The 12,365-nt window shown below is 46.8% G+C and overlaps 1 long non-coding RNA gene across 4 annotated transcripts in view; it reads right to left on the bottom strand.

Moving 5' to 3' along the window:
• LOC113594107 (uncharacterized) overlaps positions 1-10,028 on the bottom strand; it is a 122,153-nt gene extending 112,125 nt beyond the window's left edge. For 2 of the 4 annotated variants that reach the window (XR_008298116.1, XR_008298115.1), the window contains exons 1-2: positions 9,356-10,028; positions 5,258-5,314 (exon numbers count right to left, since the gene is read on the bottom strand). This is a non-coding gene — a long non-coding RNA (uncharacterized LOC113594107). The remainder of the gene's footprint in view (positions 1-5,257; positions 5,315-9,355) is intronic. The other 2 variants (XR_008298117.1, XR_008298118.1) reach the window with 2 other exon arrangements.
• Between the last annotated feature and the right edge of the window lie 2,337 nt (positions 10,029-12,365).

Raw genomic sequence — 12,365 nt, 5'->3', positions numbered from 1 at the left:
CTGCTCGTGTGGCTCATGGCTCTATACTGAACGCTGCAGAGGCGGAGCATTTCCGTCACCACAGAAAGTTCCGCTGGACAACGCTGCTCAAGAAATAGGCTCTGTGAGGAACCCAGTCAGCCTCATGTTTAGATCCAGAAAAATTAAGAATGTTTAGTCATCGTGGCCACCGCCAGCAGCATCCCTGCACTGTAACACAAGGAAAAAAAAAAGGAAGGAAACCTGGAATTGGGCCAGTTCTCCTACATTTACTAACATCTCCAAAGAAACAGAAGTTGTCATCTCTATAAATGTTCACCTTGTGCTGTTTTGCTTTTTATTTTACTGTCAATTTAAATCCTTGCCTGGCGAGTATGTGTCTGCCTGCTTTTCACCAGAATCCCAGATCCACAAACACCTGGCTAAGTCACATCTCCTAAAGTATGTTCATGAAGGCTCTGACTTAGGGTTTTATCTAGGCTGAAAACTCATGCTCCCCCAAATTATTTCCAGAGATTAAAGGAGAGTGGAAGAGCCTAACAATGTGGGTCTATAGGTTTCCTATTTTAAAGTCTTGTCTTGAATGCTTCTCTTTTATTTTAACAAGAGGGGAGAAAAACGATTTTGAAGAACTCATGGGAAAACAGAGATATTTGCAGGGGTCTGCAAAAGAGCACAGCAACAAAATGAAGATGCTGAAGAGGGTCTGGCTACCCTGCAGGAGAATAACATTGGCTAGGACACTGTGGTTTCAAATTCTTGATTTAGGGACAGAATTCATAGACTGGGTCCTCCGTCTGCTTGCATGAGACAAAATCAAGTCCATCAGACAATGGGTTTGGCATTGTCGGTGTGACCAAAGCGTGGTCATAAGGGGGCCAAGGCCCACAGCAAGATGAAGAGATTTAAGCTGTAAGTAGGACTAACTGGTTTCACTTGATTTTGTAAAGTGAGACTGTAAGCCCCCATCCCCAACACACACACACACACACACACACACACACACACACACACCCCAAAACAAAACAACCCAAAACTCCTACCACACATCACTTTTTCACCAAATTCCTACACAGCCATGGTGGGTCTGCCTATCGATAAGAAAATAAATGTTTACACAGCATGTATCTCAAACAAAAACTATGCTGAGGAAACAGTAAAGCCTATTTTCTTTAATGTTATAGGACATTTGGTTATGTCTACTTCTCAATACTAGGTTTTGAATTAAACTGGAATGTGGCATATGAACTTAACTGTTAATAAATATAACAATATGCTTATAGTAAGTGTATTATATATACTTCTACAACATACCTATATTATTAATATATCAGTAAGTGTACAAAAGTCATTGGCTGACTATGACCCCAAGCTAATCCCCACTTACATGGGGAATATGGATTCTGAAGAGGCACATGGGGGGTTAATAAAGGTTTCCTCTGTGTCGCAGTGTTTCCTAATGAAAGTAACTTATATAAGCTTGGAAGTTACATACCCTAAGCAAATTGCCTGTGGATTTTCCATTAGCATGAGCAAATAAACTTTTTATTAAATGTAAACCTAGATCTATTAAAAGTAGTATATAGCAAACGACTTCATTGATAATTGAATTAGTATACCGTAATTTTTCTTTATTTTATCTGAATGTGTTTTTTATTAAAGTAAAAAAAAAAAACGCCAATTTTCAAAAAGGAGATTACCCTTAATCCATCACATCAACCTCGTTATTACTTACATCATTGTTGGAAGAAAAAGTAGTCCCACTGCTATTCTTTAAAGGAATGTTAACATTATGCTGCATCTAATAGAAAAGAGCTTGGACTCTGGTCTCTGAAAATGCAGCAGTTACAAGAAAAAAATACAGGAGTTTCAGTCACTTCCAAATCTCCATTTAGCATATATGAAAATCAAACCTCAGAAATCATAGTACATTTCTGAGAACCAGCTGCAAATGCAACTCTGCTTTTGAAATTTATAGTGAATAAAGATTCTTTTAAAACAAGTCAAAAGCTTTAGCAAAGAACCAGGTGAGTATCCTGAAGTTATCTTCAGTTCTACTGAAGAGATCTATATGCGCTTAAATTTGTTCGGTCCTTAAACATTCTCACAGTAGGATGTTAAGGACTGGGAAGAAAGCAGTCTATTAAAACTGGGTATTTAGGGGCACCTGGGTGGCTGAGTCGGTTAAGCATCCGACGTCGGCTCAGGTCATGATCTCTCAGTCTGTGAGTTCGAGCCCCGCGTCGGGCTCTGTGCTGACAGCTCAGAGCCTGGAGCCTGTTTCAGATTCTGTGTCTCCCTCTCTCTGACCCTCCCCTGTTCATGCTCGGTCTCTCTCTGTCTCAAAAATAAATAGACGTTAAAAAAAAAAAACAACTGGGTATTTATATTACCAAGCTGGGTGTTATATTACAAACACATAATCTTTCATATCTTTAAATCAGAAAATAGTTCATATAACTTCTACCTAATTCCTAATAATTTTTCTCCCCTCATTTAATTAAAATAAATTAGTAAAACAATCCAAAACTTAAGACAACAGCAAGGCCTGTAAATGCAGTTTTCAGACTCAAATTTCTCCGGGAAACGTTTTCTTTCCAATTTTCTTTTCCCCGGATGTAATTTGGTGACATCCAATAAGTCCCAGTTTTGACATTTGCAGACATACATTTCTCTGTAGGTTAAAAGTAATGAAGTTTATGCAAATAGCTAATTCCCAAGTTTAAAGTTCTCATATAACCTCACTTTTGCTAAAATCTCAACAGCATAATTCCCCAAGCTTAAACTATCAAATTTGATTGCCTCTCTTTGTGCAAAAAAGCACATATGACAAATAGTTTCTAATTGTTACAAAACTATATACATACATAAGGGAATATATAGATAAAGGATTCTACTTATAAAAGATATTACCAAAATACATAGTTCTCATGTAATCATTTGCTGTTAAGCCTCTGCAACTTGCTACGTCTCAGATAATCCCATTTTCTCAGCAAAATCTACATTCTCTCTTCTTGCAAATCAGAAATCTTAAACAATAAATCAAAAGCAATTTAATGAAGTAGATGAGACTAGGCAAAAGTTCTTGGAACCCTGCAGAACAAGAGTAGACACGATCGAGGCCTGATGTCACGTCTGTTATACTGTGATACACCCGCTCTTGGTGATAAGTCGATTTTTCTGGTTATCAGATACGACCTGAGATTTAAAGAGTGAAAATTCTGCCACAGTACACTTCCAAAATTCTTGAATACTGCCCAGGAACTGGAAGAGACATTTGTCTAGAGTGTGATTTGATTTTTGCCATAAAAAAGCCAATTGAAACCTGATTAGCAAAGAGCCCATTGATTTCATTCACTTATAGGAGACAAAGAATTCCTAATGGAAGCTGGGTTGCATCCCACCCAGAGGGCTGAGAGAGTATTATGTATCCCACACTGTCCTGGGATAAAGCAGGATTACACTAATACTCCATGCTCCCTCTGGCCAGATTCTACACAGACAACCAGCAGTCAAGGAGTCAGCTCTGCGTCAACTACAGAAAGTAACCCAAAATATCACTTCCCCAGACATACCTACCATCATAATCACTGCTCTGTCGGGAAAACAGAGTTTAAGGAATTGCACATAAAACTTAATAAAACTGAGATATCTTTACTTATCATTTACTGGGAAATTTTAAAAGAAAAAAAAAAAGATGTAGCTTTCTTAATGCATGGGTACTTCACTGCTCAGTTGTTCTTAAAAATAATTTATGTAAAGCAGGCTTTTCTCTAAATATACTGTGCTCTCCCATATACACATTGAAAATGATATTTGCATACAGTGAGTATATGCACTGATACACACATGGTAAAAACTTAAAAAATATGGACTGCATAAATCAGTAGCTGATTTTAAATATACATCAACTTAAACAGATTTGTTTGCAATTTCTGAATTCCTCAGGTAGAAAAGATCTTTCTTGCTGGCTGTGGTTCTAGATGTTTATACTCTATAGAATGTGCAAAAATGCTTCCCCATACAAACAAAGAAAGAAAGGTTTCGAGATCTTGGTATTCTAACCTTGCATTTGCTATTAAATATCTATCCGATGAATGTGAGGGAGAGCAGCGCAATCAGTCTGTCATGCTACAGTAAACACGATATTTTGTGTGCTGCCCAAGACATTTTTTCTCATGAATATAAGTTGGCTGCCATTTATTATGAGATTTTTTCCCCGATTGACACCCCATTATGCATATTCAGTCAAGCTCAAACAAGATTTCAAGTGATCAATATACTGTTTGTGCTGAAAGTCTATTAGCAGCTCTAGCAATAAAGTCTGCAGTGAAACAAAAATGGAGAGAGATTTAGTGAACTGAATTACATGGAAATCCATGTTTTGGGCAAGCGGGCAGAGATAGGAAGGCAGAGAAGCAAGGGGAAGCGAAGGTAGGGCAGACGTTTCTCTTAATAAACATCAGCTTTCTAGAGTCTGACCACCAATGAAATGCATCAAATGCCTAAGAATTTTTCAAAAAATACCTTAAATTACATGTTGAGGTCTCTAAAGAGACAGGGAGGGGTCTAAACTAGCACTGAGTCCCTTTCCAAGAACACATAGCTCACTCTGTAAAGAGCTGGAAGGTACTTGGAAGAACCTGATACCCACAAAGTGGAGAAGGTGGACTGATCAGGGAAATCTGCAAAATCCTGCACAACCCAGTGTCTTTGTGTGAAACAACAATGGCTTCCTACAGATTTCGACACTTCCTGCTTTATAAATGAAGTATACCAGATCACTATAGTATGACCATACCAGCTGAGCTAAAGACACATCTCGGTTAATGTACATGGTAGGAAAGGGAGCTTCATAGCAGCCACAGGATTTCATCGGGCACAAAAGAACTCTGGTCCTGAGGCTGGATGTGCCTCCATACTGGAATCTGTCTGCTTGAGCCAGGAGAAGATTAGAATAGGCAGGGCCATCCAGAAAGATGTGGCATCTGGGGGAGTGTCAATTCAGCATCACCCAGACACCAAAGGTTCATATTCTATTACCAGAAAAATGGTGAAGTAAGCAGAGTAGAGAAGAATGCCACTCCATGGCTGTGATGGTGGCTGTATGTTACCTTGCTGTGCTGTGTGGTCTAAGCTAGGCATCCCTCCCCCAACCCAAGGGGGTGATATCTTACTTATGAGGCTGGAGTCTTGGGTCGAAGGAACAAAGAGACAAACTGTTCTGCATGGAGGTCCAGAATTATCGACATTTCATTATTTGGCTTGTTGAACTTACGTTTTGAACCACTCTCAGGCAGAAGAGCAGTCTCCATTCACCGTATCAAGGGAAGACCTGGGAAGACGAAAATATTTAGATCAATAGCAGTCTGGATAGTTTCCAAATTCCATAAGCAGCAAAGAAGATGTACAGGAATTTGACCAAAGGAGATGCATCCTGGACTACATCAGGACAAAGGCTATTTCTCGTGCTATTTTTAATTCTAAAACCTACAGTATGAGTAACCTAAAAGAAGACACATTGTAAAAAATATACTTTACTTACAATATGAACTATTGTATTTGTTCACCGCCTCTTCTTGAGGGTCCTAAGTACGAAGATACCCAAGCAGAGAAGAATCAGAACCCAACATCCACCAGAAAATAAATCAAGAAAACCTTCCCGACCACCCCAAGTCTACTCAAAATAAACAAACTGAATAATCCTAAATAGCAATTCTCATCTGTGTCGGATGCACGCATGTGTGGCAAAATGTGCACACCAGAGTGTATTCTTTAATTTTGAGGAGACGTATGTACAAGTATGTAATGTCACATGATTTTAAAGCAGCAATTTCCAAATGGTTTTTTAAAGGCGGCTTCCGAGTAACACTTAATCCAACCCTGTATTCATGCACCCAAAAATACATAAATATATTAACTTTTAAATACATAAACCCACTGATATGACTAATATTACTAATCTTACAGCTCATTACAATAAGTAGATTAGCAAAGTGAGTTTTCTTCAATTTCCTTGCAAAATGCACATAACCTGACATCCTCAAATGGAAAAAGGTAGATTCCTAGAGGCCAACTCTAAAATAAGTCAGATATTGGATGCTCCTCTCCATCCTGCAAGGCTCTCTAGGGTCCTGAAAAAGCTCAGATGAAACACCATTTCCTACAGTAAAAAATGAAATTTGTTGGCAGGCTAAAGCAGCCCAGGTGTTTATTCAGCCAGCACATTCACTTCACCGGGAGGTGGGTGTTCTGGAATGCTCTTCACACAATGCTGTGTACATATTTACTGTCAGAACTCAAGGAAGTACTGTTCTGGAACCTTCTCAATGCAATTAACTGTGCAAGTGGGCAGAGCTAACTTCCACAAAATAATGACTGCAAATCTTAGGAAAAGACCCTCTCTGAAACCAGGCTGCCAGGGTACTGGTGTCTGAGCAAAGTTCCGGAGGCATCCTACCAATTTGATTCTTGAAGCTGAAGCTGAAATCTATTTGGATTTCAAAATGACCCATAATCATAGGTAGTTTATCCGATTGTGTGTTCCTAGTAAAATCTCAGAGCCTTCTAGGTGCTAGGATTTGTAGGTGTGGTTTGTGGACTTTCAAGAGAAGACAGATAGCATGAGAAAGAATGAAAAAAAGCAGAAGGTGGTTTTAGCAGCTTTCAACCTACATTGGTTCTCAACAGAACATAGAATTTTTCCCGAGTCTCACTTCAGTCTGGAATAACTGTTAAGATACTGCTAACTGGCCACCACTTCCAGACCTGGTAGTGCATTAATTCACTCTAGTCATCGGGGGAAAGGTATCATTTTCTCTTCTTAATATATTTTATCTTAAAAAAATGAATGGTACCATGAAGTAGGCGTCCTTTTGAATTGTCGGTGTGTTTTTTAAAAAAGGAAAGAAAAAAGGCATGGTGTCTCTCTTCGTCATGGTCAGATCTGCAGTAGACACTGCGGGTAAGCACAGCTATGATAATAATGATTTGTGAATTTATAAAGATTGCCTCCTTCTTCAGAGCAGCTCAAAACATTTTCTTTCCCACAGATCTGAAATAAGATTTGAAATCTCCTTGCCGAGTTGCAGAAATGGCCTTCCTCCGATCTGAGGTGACATGACTGGATTTGGACTGAAGGGCCAAGCAGTAGGAGGTGAGCTCATTCACCTGTTCCTTGTTCCCATTATGCACGTCTGTTCTGAGAGGCCAGATGGTTGTCTATTCTGCAAGTAGGTTTATTGCCTGAAAATGAGCCCCCTCTTTCTAAAAAACTTACTTTTATAAATAAATTGTATTAAAAATACCAGAGCAAAAATAATTCTTTTTGGCTTTATCATGTGCTTCAATATTTGTGCTTCCATCATGTCTTTAAGCCCTGGGATCTTAACAGTTGGAAGCAGCTCCCACTTCACATCCCTTTTCTATCAAAATCAACCTCTGAAAGTTAAATGGATATTTAACAGGCTGTCAAAGTGAAACAGAATGACACTGTGCCTTTCAAGACCTACCTATGGATTAAAGGCTGCCCTCCAAAATTTCAGTTAACATTTAAGTAAATGTAATACCCAAGCCTAGAAACTGCCTCTCCCTGCACCACTGCAATTGTCGAATTCCTTTCCCGGCCTTTCATGCAGATACTCAGAAACAGGGTGGGGCTCCCTAGTCTTGCAATGTTAAGGGAGTCTGCACTGCAAAGAAAACTCAGTTAATCGTTCATATTCCCATTTTTCTGTATCCTTCGCAAATACCTTTGACATGATCGTGTTTAGGAGTGCCACTCTTTCTCACGCTAAGATTTAGATTAAAATCTTTGTGTCAAACCAAATGTTCTGTGCACAAGCATGGATGACAGGTACAGAAATGAAGGTGACAAGTCCAGAAATAGGGAAAACCTCCCTGAAGAAGAGGAGGTGAGCTTCTCTGTTTATGGAGGTCTCTGCTGGAGCTTTCTCTCTCTCTTTTATTTTTATTATTTGCGGGGAGGGGAGGGTTGCAGACGGAGTTCTTTTAGAGTTGCAAGTAAAACCCAACCCTGCTAAGCCATGCTGGTTCCCTTATGAGTCAGCAGGCCACTGGGCAGTTCAGACAGTACGGCCCAGAGTCACTGGACAAGAGCTGTCTTTGGACACACCCATTTTACTAATCCCGACTCTGATTTTTTAAAAAACCATCTTTATGTTACTTGGTGCCTGACCTCAGAACTTGCATCAAAAACCGTGCCCCCCCGTCTCCACCAAGGAGGACTCAGGCTCCAATGTGGAAGCACTCTCCTTCAGCTCTGTTACTGATGAGCACAATTGGATTAGGGCTTGTTTCTTCCTCCATGGGCAACTCCTGTTTCTTTCTCTCTAGTCTGCATGTTATCAGCTTGACATTCCCTTCAGTGGCATATGACAAATCAAATTGGCCATCACTGCACTCATCAAAGGAGGATGTTTTCTATTTCCGAGGACTGTTTCCTCCACTCCTTTCACAATCCTGGACACACACACACACATACACACACACACACACACAGGTCTTTTTTTTTTTTTTTTTGAGGGGGGAGGGCGGTAAGAGATAATGAATGGATACAACTCACACTAAAGAATGAAAAGCAGCGGATACTCAAAGACAAGGGCACAGTCTCAAATGTGGTTTTAAATACCCAATTCCTACACCTTAAATTTAAAGCATTCATCCAGAAACACAGATGTTAGTAGCTTTGAAAAACTTTACCAAAAAATGAAGTCCATTATTTTTCACGTCTTTTTGCATGATTCAGCACTTTTAATACTAATTTCTGCCAAGAAGTTAAAAGGTAAAAGCAGTATATATTTTCTGGGGCCTTAAAATCTCACACACTCTTTATGAGCACCCCCACTCCTGCTATTATTCCAGGGCCATATCAGAAATCCGGGGTGTGTGTTTGGGGCGGGGGGAGTCTGTGGTTCGCTGCCTATTACCCACCCGGTGACCACCTCAGAGCAGCGCAATTTCCCTCTCCGGCATCTAAGTGGCTTTTGGGGATGGATGACCCGCCGCAGGGACTTCGCCCTGTCTCGGGCTCTCCTCCTCGCCAGGAGCCACACACGCACACTCGAACGCACCTGTCCAACCCCTGTCGGCTGCAGCTATACGCTCCCCCTGCTGTGTCTTTTCAACCTTTGTCAAGTATCTCAAGACCAGAATTTCCCGAAGCCCTTCCCCCAAATCCAGGCTTTCGCAGGAGACCCCAACCCACCGGGGCGGCAAGAGAAGGCCGAGACGGAGCGACCTCGGACTCGCTCCGCAAACTTAACCTGCGCGTCGCACGGCTCCGCGTCTGCACCCGAGGACCCGCAAGTGCCCCGCACTGTCCCCGCAGCATCCCACGCCCGCCCGGCACACTCACCTGCGGGTGGGAGAGCCGCGCGCCTCCGCGGTCCAGCCTCCCGTAGCGACCTCCGCCGGCGAGCCTCTGCAACGGGTGTCGGCAGCGCCCTTAGGGGTGGCGGGGGCCGCTGGCCGGTTCCCGGCCGGGCGGCGGGACGCCGGGAACCGGCGCGAGGAGCGCGCCCGGGCGGGTCCGCGCCGAGCCCGAGCGAGCGGGCGAGCGGGGCGGGAGGGGCCATTTGTAACCGAGCAGACGCTACCACCGCCCCTTACTCGCGGGGGGCGGGGGCGGGCGGTCAGGTGACGGCGGCCCACCCTCCGCCGCCAAGCCGGGTGGTTCCTGCCCAGGAGGAGCCCCCTGGCGCGCTCTGATTGGAACTCCCGCCGCAGTGGCGGGGGAGGGGGGCACGTGACAGCCCGGCCCCGCGGCCCGGCGCGCCCCGCCCCCGCTGGGCACCCCACCTTCCTCCTGGAAAAGCCGGGGGACACAGGGAAGGCGGGGGAGGGGGGCTCGCGGGGTGCAGGAGAGCCGAGCGGCCCCTTTAGCCACGGCTCGGGGTGCTCCTGGCCGCGGAACCCGGGGAGGAAGGGCTCCCCTGCGGCCAGCGGGCCTTCACGGTCCTCCTGCCCTGCCCTGCCCTGCCCTTGGCCGCAGTGCCCTCCCCCCGGCGTCTCCAGGCACACACGCTCAGTGTAGACCCCCGCCACTCCACAAATGCCGGTGACACTTTAGGAGTGTGTTTCTGGGTTTTGTTTTGTTTTGTTTTTCTCTCCGCGCACCGGCACATTGTGCCGGAGAGAACCCACGACGCTGCAGCGCAGACCCCGCCCAACTCCGAGGCCCGGAGCGGCCGACCACGCCCGGGGAGGTCTGACGGCTCCCGGGTTAGGTCGCCGGGGGCCCGCTCTCCCGGGAGACGAAGGGGGTGGCGCGGGAGCTGCAAGTTTCCGACCCTCCGCTGCAAGCAGGCTACCGGGGGGGGGGGGGGGGGAGGAGGAGGGAAAGGGCAGCCATCGGGGTGCGAAGCCCGTTCGCAGCCCCTGGGAGCACGTAGCTGATGATAAAGGTCAAATTAAAACTACTGAGCTAGTGGTGCCGCAGGGACGCGCCGCCCGGTCGTGGGAAGCCCGGCTATTCATCACCCACAACGAGCACTGCTTTTCCCACGTTGGGGAGTGGGGCCGTGCGAGGCCCGCCCCAGCCCCCAGCCCCCAGCCCCGCGAGTCGCGGCCCAGCAGAACGGACGGATCCCGCAGCCTCTTCCCCCACCTCCCCGTGGCCCTGCACCACCCTGGAAGGCAGGAGTTCGGAGAAAATGCGGCGTCACGTTCGCCACCGTGCCGGCGGACGCGTCTGCGCCGCAGCTCCAGCAACACGTGGGGCCCGCGAATCTGGGCACCCGCTCTTCATTCGGGTGGCTACGTGGGTATACTTATATGAGTATTTATTATAACCAGATTTAAAGGGAAAGTCTGCTCACTGGATTCTTGCAAACTTTTGTCCTAGGTAGTTTCGTAGTCGTTTGGGGTGGGGACGCGGGCGAGGTCGCCAGGACGCTCGGCTGAGTCAAGGACACTAAGGGGAGGAAGACGGAGGCCACAGGTCCCTGGGCGCTCCAGCCCCCTCTCCCCACATGCCTCAGCCGGCAACACGTCGCCCACCCCTCGGGGCCTTTCCAAGCAGACTGTGACTCTCAGTACGGAAGTCAGGGGATTTGACCCACTGGTACCGGGGTTTCGCTGGGCGCGGGTTTGCCCGAATAGGGGGGTTAACCGTAAGGCTTCCGGCACCAACGTTGTACAGAGAACCTCGAGGAAGCTGAGAATCTGACCAATGTAAACTGGGGGGTGGGGAGAAGCGTCGGGCAGAAAAAGAAACGCCCTGTTACCCTAAGTCCCCGCCTCCAATATCTCCGAACCGCAAAGGTTGGGGAAGCCTTATAAAGTGTTAAATCCATCGGGAGGAAAAACGCTCGGTTAAAAAAACAGCACCTCTTTAATAAGAAAGTGGGTAAAATTTCCATTTCCAGGTGTTAATCTTGATGATGCCGCCGCGTTAAAAATGGGGGTCGATCGTGACGAGAGAATCCCAGCACACAGGACTCCGCATTTCCCCAATTAACAATAGCCATCCTCCCCAGCGCGTACGGCCCGGTCGGCTCCTCCAGCAAGGACGGGGACCGGGAGGCCGCGGTCCGGGGTGCGCGGCCCGGCCACTTGTTGCCGCACCGCCAGAGGAGGTAACTGCCAAGCGGATCTGGAGGAGATTCAGGGTTAAAATCCCTTCCCCGCGATGCGGATGCTTCAGAAGTGGAGACAGGCTGCGAGCACTGACTCAGTGCCTCGAGATTTTTTTTTTTTTTTTGAACTCTGAACCCTCTTAGGACACACCAATGTTTTGTTTTCCGGGAATTATTGTGTGGTAGATTACACACACACACACACACGCGCGCGCGCGCGCGCGCGTCGCTCCGCATGGGGGGAGGAGAGTGGCACAGGTGCTTCGCACTTCACGGGCTCCGTCCTTGAGAAACGGGGGTGGGGGGTTGGGATGGCTTCGATGTAGCTGCTGCCAGGAGACAGGTTAGCTCAGAAAAGCCGTCCTTCGGCAGCTGGGGAGTGGGGACCTGAAGACTGAGGCACCGGGGAGGCCCAGGTGCGCACACGGCGCCGGCCGCAGCGACGTGCAGAAGCGTCGGGAGGAGGACACCGCACGCGGGCGGGAGGGCGCTCGGGATTCCGAGTTCGCAGTCTGCCCGGCCAGGCTCTGTGGAGACAAACGCGCGCTGCGCGAGCGGGAGGGAGAGACCCCGGCCGAGTGCCGGTGCAGGGCCGACCCGCCTGCCCGGCGAGGGGCACACTGCTCGCGCGGTAGTCTCGGGGGCGCCGGCAGCCTCCACTCCGCAAACCCTGGCGGCCGCCGAGACTTTGCCTTCAGCGTCCTCCGGTGGCACCGTCCGGGGTTTGCGGAGCAGAAGCCGCGCACACGAGCAACCTGCCGTGGGTTTGGCGTGACCATGCCTTAGGAC

This window comes from Acinonyx jubatus, chromosome C2, assembly GCF_027475565.1.
Source record: "Acinonyx jubatus isolate Ajub_Pintada_27869175 chromosome C2, VMU_Ajub_asm_v1.0, whole genome shotgun sequence".
Taxonomy (NCBI): Eukaryota; Metazoa; Chordata; class Mammalia; order Carnivora; family Felidae; genus Acinonyx; species Acinonyx jubatus.
The sequence above is the reverse complement of the archived record's forward strand: the minus strand, read 5'-3'. Positions and strand labels throughout refer to the sequence as shown.